Raw genomic sequence first — 11445 nt, 5'->3', positions numbered from 1 at the left:
GATCACACAAAACACTCATTATTTATCTCATGGTATAGGCCACATGTGTCAAACACAAGGCCTGCAGGCCGAATCCGGCCCTCCAGGCCATTTTATGTGGCCCTTGCACCTCTCCTACAGCTACGGCATCCCCTTTATCTTCGCCCAACCTTGTGAAGAGGACAGAACTCCTCCGCCAGATCCTGCTTTTTTTCTGTGCAGCCATGGAGAGGGTCCTCTGCTCCCATCCCAGCAGAAAGGACAGAACTCCTCCGACAGATACTGAACCTATCCGTGCAGTCACAGAACCCCCCGTATCTGCCTCCCCTGGTCTCAGCATTCAGCAGGCTCAGCCAGCTGACACCCTCCCTCCTCTGGTCCTCCCCCAGACCCGCAATTTTTGCTTCCCAGCTCCTACCCCAGCTTCTTCAAGGCAGCAAGTAAGTGGGTTGCACTGTGATGTAAGGCAGGTTTGGTGACTGTTGACTTCTGATAGTGGGGGGGGGGGGGGCTCTTGACATTTGATGTAAGGGGGGGGGGGGGTGGTGTGCTCTGGACATCTCTGCTTTCAGATACAACCAGCCCATTAAAGGCAACCATAATGCTGATGGGGCCTGCTATGAAATTGAGTTTGACACCCCTGATATTGGCAGCTGATATTTTAGGAATGTGCAAAATAACAACAAGGGGAACTCTGCGCTGGTCATTAAGAAAACAATGTATCCCCTTAGCTTGGAAATCTAAATACTTTGCAAGCATTGCACTAGAGAGAGATCGTTCTGCGCATGAAGGCACACTAAGATAGTTTTCATATTTTCACAATATTTTTTAGTGTCTTCATTCGCAGTAGAATCTCTCTCTAGTAGTGTTAGCCTGAGAAAATAAAATGTAAAAAATAACACTAAATGTAAGTGCTAAATATCTCAAAACATAAATATTTAACTCGCTGAACATTGCATGGTTTGATTTTTTTTTTTTAAGGCAAAAATTCATGCAGTTTTAAAGTGATTGTAAAGGTTTGGATTTGTTTTAACCACTTAAGGACCAGGCCTATGTCTGACACTTGTTGTTTACAAGTTAAAGGCAGTATTTTTTGCTAGAAAATGACTTAGAACCCCCAAACATTATATCTATTTTTTAGCAGAGACCCTATAGAATAAAATGGAGATCGTTGCAATACTTTATGTCACACCATATTTGCACAGCAGTCTTACAAACCCAATTTCTTGGGAAAAACTACATTTCTTTTAAGTAAAAAATGAGAAAACAGTAAAGTTAGCCCAATTTTTTTCTATAATGTCAAAGATAATATTACACTGACTAAATAGATTGGAGACAAACATTGGTACCTAAAAATATCCATAGGCGACGCGTTACATTTTTTTAGAGGTTACTAGTTTAGATTTACAGAGGAGGTCTAGGGCTAGATTTTTTGCTCCCGCTCTAATGATCGCCGCGATACCTCACGTGTGGTTTGAACACCGTTTACATATGTGGGCGTTTGCTTCTGCGCACGAGTTCAGAGGAACGGGGGGGGGGGGTTTAATTTTACTTTCTATTTATTTTGATCACTTTTATTCCTTTTACCAGGAATGTAAACAAAACATCCCTTGTAATAAAAATAGGCAGGACAGGTCCTCTTTAATGTGAGATCACATCAGCAAGAAAGAAAATGTACCCTTTAAGGCCATTGGGAGGAAGTAACATATGATGTCGCTCTGGTTCTCTAAGGCCATAGAGTCAAGTGGGGACCATCTTGCCCTCACTCAACTTCCTGCACAGCACCTGAGAGGACCGGATTATTTTCCCCGCTACCAACAGCTCCGGTAAGCAGGGAAAATGACCGGGAAGCGGCGGGGGGGACTGGGGGGGGGGGCGAATCGCCCCTGGGACCACTTTTATGTGAAAGAGGACCGCCCGCCCTGTAAGAAAATACCAGGGTTATGGTAGCTATCTGCTGTCATAACAAGAAAAACAGAAAAGCGCCTCTGAGTGTAAAACTTTTTAATGTAGCACATAATAAAAAGACAAGTGGCAACTTACAGAAGCCAAAAACCATCAGGCTATTTAGGATAGTGCATTAATACGGATCCTCCTGGTGAGATGTCAGTCCGCTCTTCCCGATCCGACGGCCGGGGGCACCGTGGTCTGTAGGAGAAGATGATGCCGGCAGTCTCCTGTTTACTTCCGGGTCCCAGGCGGAGGCCGTAAAGAGACACACCTGAAGAAAGAGTGCGCATCAGAAACGTGTCATGTTGCCTACCTACCTGTTGACGTCACACGCTTTTCCCCACGCTGTGTGTCTCTTCACGGCCTCCGCCAGGGACCCAGAAGTAAATAGGAGACTGCCGACATCATCTTCTCCTACAGACCACGGTGCCCCCGGCCATCAGATCGGGTAGAAAGGACTGGCATCTCACCAGGAGGATCCGTACTACTGCACTATCCTAAATAGTGACACGACAAGAAAGTGATATCACTTTACCCCCTGGTTCCTGACATTCGAAATTTCAGTGCTGCCCGTGACAGATGAAGGAGGGAGTCTATGGAGGGCCTTGCACAAACACTGTAATTTTGCCCTGCATGGACAAGGTGACAATGTCTCTTTAAAAAACAATTTCATCTTCCAAAGTAGACTTATTTAGTGGCAAGAATGCTGTCCTGCATAGAGTTTTCCGGGGGAGCCCAGGGTGGTTTGATATGGCACGGGAAGTGGATTGAATGCTGCTGAGCCTGGTTAGTGCACATTTCCTTTCATGTTACTGTCAGCGTCCTACAGGGTGCATACATTGTCTGGCATTGGGCAAGCTGTGGACGTGACAACAACACCAGCCTGTCTTTACCTGACCTTAGAGTACCTATTTTAGCTGAACTTTTTACAATATTCTAGACATATACGAGGGATAGGAGATCTTTTTTATTAAACTGCCATGAATACTGCAGCTCAGATCAGGTATTAGAGGATGTGTTTTGTACAACAGGGATACTGTTAGGTAAAGCCATCATTAACAAGATCCAAGCTTCCCTGGTCTCAGAGACCTTGACACATCGCCACAGCAGCGTACAAGCACAAAGGATCCCCTTACATTGGTGCAAATCTCTGAGGACGTTTTATCTGCTCCACTGGGCTATCAGCAGATGTCTGTGGGTCTTAATTTATTTCTATGATAAACAGCAAGTTAGTGGCCCAAAATCACAAATTCCTGGTGTGCTTATTTGTGGGCCTACACTGACATGCAGTAGTCTTTGTGGTAGTCTCCATTCATTATAGAAATCAATGGAGTCTTACTGACAGCCATTATAGCTATCAAGGCTAGCATTGGAGAGTAGTCCTAACAAAAACCAGCAAAATATATTACAGGTTCATCAGATCAAAACATGTTCAAAGTATTACAGTTTGTTTTCCTTAGAAAGCAGCCATAGCGGAGTAGAAAAGCCTGTCCCCTCCCAGCATGCTGCAGAGAAGGACCCTCGTCCTATGTGTGGTGGAAGGGGTACCTTCAGAACTAGAACTTTCCAACTAAGGGGAACATGGGCTTTGTTGAGTTCAGAACTATAGGTCTGACATTGTAGGAGACAAGTTGGCCCTCTGTAGAGAGACCACTGCTTTCCTACAGAGAGTAAGGGTCCTTCTCTGCAGCATGCTGGTAGCAGATAGCCTTTTGTAAATAGAGTGTGGCTGCTTTACTTGTTTTGCACCTTAGTTGATTTAAAATAAAAATGTATTTGGGCAACCTAAAAAAAAAAGGAAAAAAAAAATGTAGCACACACCTCCAATGTCTACCTCCTTTCCTTCTGCCCTTGCCCCAATGCAGCCATTAAAATTGACAGAAGGTAATTGTTTGGTATTACACAGCAGGAGCAGCTGTCAAAATGCAGCCTCTCCTGTATAAAATAACGTGCAGGTTGTCTGAAAGTGTCATTGAGTAAGGCCCCGTTCACACTGGGGCGACGCTACTTTGCTGGGCTGCTCGCACCGCGACCTCGGAGCGGCCGGCACGGACTTCATAACATTGAAGTCTATGCAGGTCGCTCCGGGTCGCCCCAAAGAAGCTCCGGACCCTTTTTCTAAGTCGGAGCGACTTGTGTCGCTCCTATTAGAACGGGTCCGCAGCTTCTCTATGGAAGGCGACCTACGGCGACCTGTCAGGCGACCAGGTCGCCTGACAGGTCGCCCCAGTGTGAACGGGGGCTAAATGCAATGATTATTGTTTCTTTGTATTTATATTTCATTTATATATAGACACAATACTAGTAAATACAAAAACATCACTTAAAAATCTTATTTAAAAAGTTTTTTTTTTTTTAATTCCTAATTAGCCCCCATTATCCTTTATTTATAATTATATGCTTTTTTTTAATCATTATCTTTTTAGTTTGTTTTTATTTATGTTGTTTGTTACTTTCTTCAGTATCGCATAAAAAGAAAATGCACAATATGGGAAAAAAAAAACATTTTTTTTTTTTTTAAATTTACAAATACGTTTGCCATGCTTTCTAACAGAAACATAATTTTTGGGTCACTTAAACAAAACAAATTTTAGAATAAAATGTAGACTATTTATAATCAGACTAGTTTTTCTATTTAAACTAAGGACATGGAGGAAAGAGAACAGTTCGCTAAATAGGACAAATAATTTATCGTGGAAATAAAAAGGCACTACTTTGTTTGCCATACAAATAAGCTATTCAGGTGTTTACAGGTTCATTCTTATTCCAAAGTTTATTTACTCAAAATATAGATGAACATTCCAAAGAGTACAGCAACAGTTTTTTTTTTGTTCCACAGTGAGAATAATGAATATCAGTTAGAAATGAATGCATCACCATGCGTAAGCTCTAACGAGCAGGGCCCTCTAGTTCCTCCTGTATTGAATTGTATTGTAACTGTATTGTCTTCCCTCAGATTGTAAAGCGCTGCGCAAACTGTTGGCGCAGATGTTTTCACATTTTTTCAGGCATTCCCATTAACCACTTAAGCCCCGGAAGATTTTACCCCCTTCCTGACCAGGGCTTTTTTTGCGATTTGGCACTGCGTGACTTTAACAGACAATTGCGCGGTCGTGCGACGCTGTACCTAAACAAATTTGACGCCCTTTTTTTCCCACAAACAGAGCTTTCTTTTGGTGGTATTTGATCACCTGTGCGATTTTTACTTTTTGCGCTATAAACAAAAAAAGAGCGTAAATTTTGCAAAAATAACAATATTTTTCACATTTTTTTATATGAAATTCCCCCAAAAAAATGTAAAAATCGAAATTTTTTAACATTTTTGGCCAATTTGTTTTCTGCTACATATGTTTGGTAAAAAATTTGCAAAAAGCGTATTTTGATTTGCTTGCGCAAAAGTTATTGCGTTTACTAACTAAGGGAAAGATTTCTGTCATTTTTGGTGGTTTTTTTTTAACGCGTAATGGCGGCGATCTATGATTTTTTTTGCGGTACTGCGACATTGCCGCGGACAGATCGGACCCTTGACTGACATTTTTGACACTTTTGGGGTTACCAGTGACATTACTGCAGTAATCAGTGCTATACATATGCACTGTTACTGCAAAATGACACTGGCAGGGAAGGGGTTAACTTTATTGGGGAAGGAGGGGTTAAGTGTGTCCCTAGGGGCATGCTTCTTACTGTGATTGGACATGGCTACTGGTGTAGGAACAGTGGGAGAATGACAGGCGGCTTATTTACATCAGCCGCCTGCCTTTCTCCCTTCACGGCGGACGATCGCGAGTGACCGGCAGACATCGGGTCCGCCAGTCACACGCACGGACTTCCCAGTGAACGAGCTGGGGCGGGCGCCCGCCCGCTATTGGCTCACAAGGAAGTGACAGGCTAGTGACGTACCGGTACGTCACTTTGCCTGGCCGGGGCTGACCGCCGCAGTATATGTACTTGCGGCGGTCGGCAACCGGTTAAAGTCTATTGAGGCAAAAAATGCTTGAAGCTTGTAACTCAAAAGAAGCTCATATACTTTTTCGAGCTACAAGTCTCAAGCGACACCACACTCAGGTGTGAACAGGCACATTTGAAATCCATGGGATCTTGGATGTTTATCGTTTTGGGGCTTCAAGCTTTGAGCTACAAAATGGTCAGGTGTGAATATGATCAGCGAATGCTAACATAAGAAGAACCATGGTTTTCTTTACATATATAACTTTTACATATAATGTGCAGAAGTGTACACAGAAATAGTTACTCATAACATACACAGGCTGTGTAGCAATGCTTCACATGGTTTGGGCTTTTGTCGGTAGGGCTTATCTCTCAGACAAAATAACAGAAAATTGAATGTCAAATACTTACTGAAATTTTCCTTTTCGCAACGAGCTCTATGGCAGCACACCTGTGTAGGGGCCCTGGTTCTTCCCACTATCAGTACTCTATTTGATAAATTTGTGTCTCACCTGCGGCTCGATGTTCCATAACGAGTCCTACCAAGCTAGTTTGGAGCTGTATTGCCATGGAGCTCAGTAGAAATGGAAAATTGCAGTAAGTATTTGGCGTTCAATCTTCTATTTTCCCTGACAGCTCCATATCAGCACATCTGGGAAATAACTAGCCACACAAGAGAGGGATAATGCTACAGGCACTTTCATTTTGGCTAAAAAGACGAAGCCAGGATGCCTCTGCCAAATTCAGCTGTTGCTGGCTCTATGCAGTAATGAGCCAAGAACATATGTATTGAGGCCGATGTAGCTGCCTTGCAGATTGTCTCTGGGGACACACGAACTGCTGCCAACCACGAGGTTGGGACACTTCTAGTGTAGTACACTGTGAGCCCTTCTGGCACAGGCAACCTCTTCCAATTGTAGGTCAAGGAGACGAGCTCTACCAACCAAGAGGCGATAATCCTGCTAGAAGCCTTTAGGCCTTACGTATTTTACTTTGAATGATGAACAGGTGCTCTGCCTTCCTGATATCAGCTGCTGATTCTCAAGGCTCAGCCCCTATCTGCGTGCTTACTTCTTGGGCATTTCCCAAATGGAACATAGAGAGGACAATCTTGTGTGATGTGAAATCTAAAGTCTACTTCAGGCACAAACCCAAGTACTGGTTTTAGTACAATTCTGTCTTGAGAAAATATGAGAAAGGGTTGTTTAAACCCAAGAGCTCCCAACTCTGACACTCTCATAGCTGATGTGATTGCCACTAGAAAATCTGTCTTCAGCGAGAGGTACCACAGGGAGTTATGCTGATTGAAGGTGTCTGACGTCAGAGAGTGCAGCACCAGCAGGAGGTCCATTCTGGGAACATCAGGCTTTTGGGCGGTATTCAGACAAGTTGTGACTTTGAAAAACTGTGTAATCAAGGCATTGGTTTCCCATTAGGTGCCACGGAAGAAGATAGCTGAATTGTGGGCCTTCAGCAAACTTACGCAAAAGCCTAACTCAAGCCCGTCTGTAGAAACTCCAGAACTGTAGAAACTTTTATACAGCTGCAAACTCTGCAAATTTGCATAACCTAATATAGGCACTATTGGTGCTGTCTTCCTTACTTTCATGACAGTATTCAGAGCCTTAGAAGAGCCCCCGAGATCCAACAAACTTTGCTTGTCAAGACCCAGACCATCAGCCTGAGCCTTTACGGAGCTGGATGATGAATGGGCCCTTGGGTCAACAGGTCTAATCTCACTGGCAGTGAGAATGGCTTCTTGACACTCAACAAGAGGAGCAGATGATACAAGGGCCAATACAGAATAACCACCAAAATTGTCACTCTCTCCTGCCACAATCTCCGCAGGAAGATGAAAATCAGTGGGACTAGTTGAAAAGCATAGGCTGTCTTTAAGGTCAATTTCACAGTTATTGTGTCTGTCCCCACCACATGCAGGTGATGATACCTGGAGTGGAACTATGGCAACTTGGTGTTAAATGGGGAGGCAATTAGGACCCCCTCTGGAAGAAAAGACCAGGTTGTTAGGTCCCGAAAAAACCTGCGCTAATAGCAGGTGTTGTTCAGGGCTTTCCTGGACAGGTATTCCACTTCCATCTTGGCACATAGACTGCTAATAGCTGCTGTAAATTGATCTAAGTCCATGCAAGAATTGGTGTGAGAGGGAGACTGTAGGTCTCTGTTTCTGTATGTAGGCCACAGCTGTCATATTGTCTAGTGTTCTCAGCACAGATTCACCCTGGATTACATGCTCAAAGGCTAGGAGAGACTGAAATGCTGCTCTCAACTCCAGGATGTTGGAGATCACTTGTCTACAACCAGCCTGTTGGGTTTCCCAAACAATAGGCATCCCTGGCTACAGCCAGCAACACAAATCATTGTACTCTGCCAGTGGGGAAGGCTCCAGAATCATCTCCCTCTCTGCCCTCAGTCTACTATCTAGTCCAGTATCACTTCCCTCTCTTTATATTCTCTCAACCATATCCAGTCCAGGATCGCCTCAATCTCTGCCTACTCTCTCTACACTCTCCAATCCAGGTTCAGCCTCTCTGCCTCCTGTCACTGCCCTCCCAATTTCAGGATCATCTCCTCTGCCAACTCTTTCTATACTCTCCAGTCCAGGATCACCTCCCTCTGTGACTACTTTCTCTACACTCTCCAGTCCAGGATCATTTCCCTCTCTGCCTACTCCTCTACACTCTACAGTCCTGGATCAGCTCCCTCTATGCCCACTCTCGCTACACTCCCCAATGCAGGATTATCTCCTTTTCTGCCCACTCTCTGTACATACCCGAGTCCAGTCCAGGATCATCTCCTTCTCTTCTCACTCTCTCCAGTCCAGAATAATCTTCTTATCTGTTCACTCTCTCTACGCTTTCCAGTCCGGACCATCTTTCTGCATACTCTTGCTATACTCTTCAGTCCAGGATCATCTCCCTCTCTGCCTACCCTCTCTACACTCTCCAGTCCAGAATAATCTTCTTATCTGTTCACTCTCTCTATGCTTTCCAGTCCAGGATCATCTGCCTTTTTGCCTACTCTCTCTACACTCTCCAGTCCAGGATCATCTCCCTCTTTGCCTACTCTATCTACACTCTTTTGTCCAGGATCATCTCCCTCTTTGCCGACTCTATCTACACTCTTTTGTCCAGGATCAGCTCCCTCATTGCCTACTCTCTCTCCACACTCCCTAGTCCAGTATTAGCTCCCTCTCTGCCCACTCTCTCTGTACTTTCCATCAACCTCTGTCTACTCTCTCTACACCACCTGCCGAGGATCAATTCCCTCCCTGCCTACACTCCCTCTCTGCACTCTCCAGTCCAGGCTCAACTCCCTCTTTGCACATTCTTTACACCCTCCAGTCCAGGATCCACTTTCTCTCTGCATACTCTCTATACACTCTCCAATCTATGATCATCTCCCTCTGCCAACTCTTTCTCTACATTGTCCAGTCCAGGATCATCTCCCTTTCTGCCTACTCTCCCTACACTCTCAAATGGCCAAAACTCATTTTTCAATGCGCTTACTGTAGTACAGCTGACTACTACAATGATCCTCTGCTACCACAGCAGTCCACAGGTATGGAACATGTACAGGATACCTATATTGGCTCAAGGTGGACGGATGTAACATTGCAAAGAAAATCCATACCTGGAGCTCAGCTTTCAGTCTACCTTCACGCCTACACTGTAAAATGCAGCATTTTGCATGCTGCAAGCTAGTGTCAGTGTTGTTGCTGTGGTAGCAAGTGATGCAATGCACATTTTCTTTTTCTTAACTTCATTTGAAGTGTGTTGCGCTGCTGTGCAGATACATGCGGGTGCCATCCAGTGTGCTGCAGAAAAATGCACACATGCTGCATGTTTCTGCATTGCACTGCACATCACACCAGCGTTGTGGTGTGAATGAGACATATGAAAAACAACTTTTTTCTGTGTGCCCTAGCAGTGACCCGTGTTTGTCCAGTTTGGAAAAACATAGGTCACTGCACATAGTGTGAATGAGCTTTCAGTCTGCCTGCCATGGATTATGTATCGAGTAAATGGAGACATTCCCCTTACAGTGGTTTCTGTATAGTTTCACTAGCTGACTTCCCTTCTTGCCTGAAGTTTCCCTTTCACAGGATGAAACAGGTGGTAGAAATCTGAACTTATTTCTAAAAATTTGACCTACACCATTTATTTGCTCGTGCACACCGGGAAACAAGGTTTATTTAGCTTTTGATGTGAAATTGGCACTTGCCTTTACCTCAGCAGGTACATGTTTTACAGAATAAAATTCAAAGCCAGTCAGTCAGCACCTGTCATAACAAGGAGCTCCAACCATTTCTCTAAAGCGAGCTTGCTGCACCCTTTTGGCCTCCAGATGTCTATAATTAAATCTATGTGTAAACATTAATGTTGTGCATCTTCCACGGGGAGTCTCACTTGCCACACTGGAAAGGTGTAAGCCGGGAAGAAGCAGAGCTTGCTGAGCTGTACAAGCAGTAAACAGACGGGAGGAACAATTGCTGGACTGTACGGTAAGTGGAGCTGTTGGCACACAATAGACAGACAGGCGCAGGTTTCCGGGATCTAGATACAAGCAGTCATGTCTCAACACCTCTGACTCCCCAATGCTGACAAGCTAAACAACTTGTTTTGTCTCTGGGAGCTTTTCAGTCATGATTAACTGCTTCTAGTGTATACTAATTATATAAAAGACTCCCACTTACATCAAATTTCAGCTTTCTACAATTTTTTTCATCTATTTTATCATGCTTTTAATTAATATTAATTGTATTCTTATTTACTATACATTTAGGTCTTTATCTGGCTGTTGGGTTAATATCCCTTATTGGGTTTTTTTTTTGTTTTAATTAACTCTTACCTTTTACAGAGTGTGGAATCAGAAAGAAAGTTTGTATAATAACATATGTATTTGATAAATAATAAACAGTATAGTCTGTATAGTGCACGCGATTACACACGATCCCGGCCCCTTACCACGTGATCAGCTGTCAGCCAATGAGAGCCGATCATGTGACGTAAACAGAAGTCAGTAATTGGCCTGACAGCATGAGGAGAAAAAAAAAGGCAATTACCAGCTTGTGTAAATGGGACATTGGTCCCGCACAGTCCATGCTAAGCAGTGCCCACCAGTGCCACCTACCAGTGAATATCAGTACTGCTAAGCAGTGCCCACCAGTGCCACCTACCAGTGCATATCAGTACTGCTAAGCAGTGCCCACCAGTGCCACCTACCAGTGCATATCAGTACTGCTAAGCAGTGCCCACCAGTGCCACCTACCAGTGCATATCAGTACTGCTAAGCAGTGCCAACCAGTGCCACCTATCAATGCCCACCTTTGCCACCAATCAGTGCCTCATCATCAGTGCCACCTATCAGTGTCACCTACCAGTGCATATTAGTATTGCTAAGCAGTGCCACCTAACAGTGTTAACCAGTGCCACCTATCAATGCCCACCACTGCCATCAACCAGTGCCTCATCAGTACCACTTATCAGTGTCACCTACCAGTGCCTATGAGTGCCCATCAGTGTCACCTATCAGTGCCGCCTATCAGTA

At 44.3% G+C, this 11445-nt stretch overlaps 1 protein-coding gene across 1 annotated transcript in view; it reads right to left on the bottom strand.

Moving 5' to 3' along the window:
* The window catches only part of ATG10 (autophagy related 10), a gene marked incomplete at its 5' end in the record, with an annotated part of 249305 nt that overhangs the window by 60007 nt on the left and 177853 nt on the right, over window positions 1–11445 (bottom strand). The gene's annotated exons all lie outside the window — the stretch shown is intronic.

The sequence above is a fragment of the Pelophylax lessonae genome, assembly GCF_965119305.1.
Source record: "Pelophylax lessonae genome assembly, chromosome: 1".
Taxonomy (NCBI): domain Eukaryota; kingdom Metazoa; phylum Chordata; class Amphibia; order Anura; family Ranidae; genus Pelophylax; species Pelophylax lessonae.
This window is presented reverse-complemented; position numbering and strand designations above follow the sequence as displayed.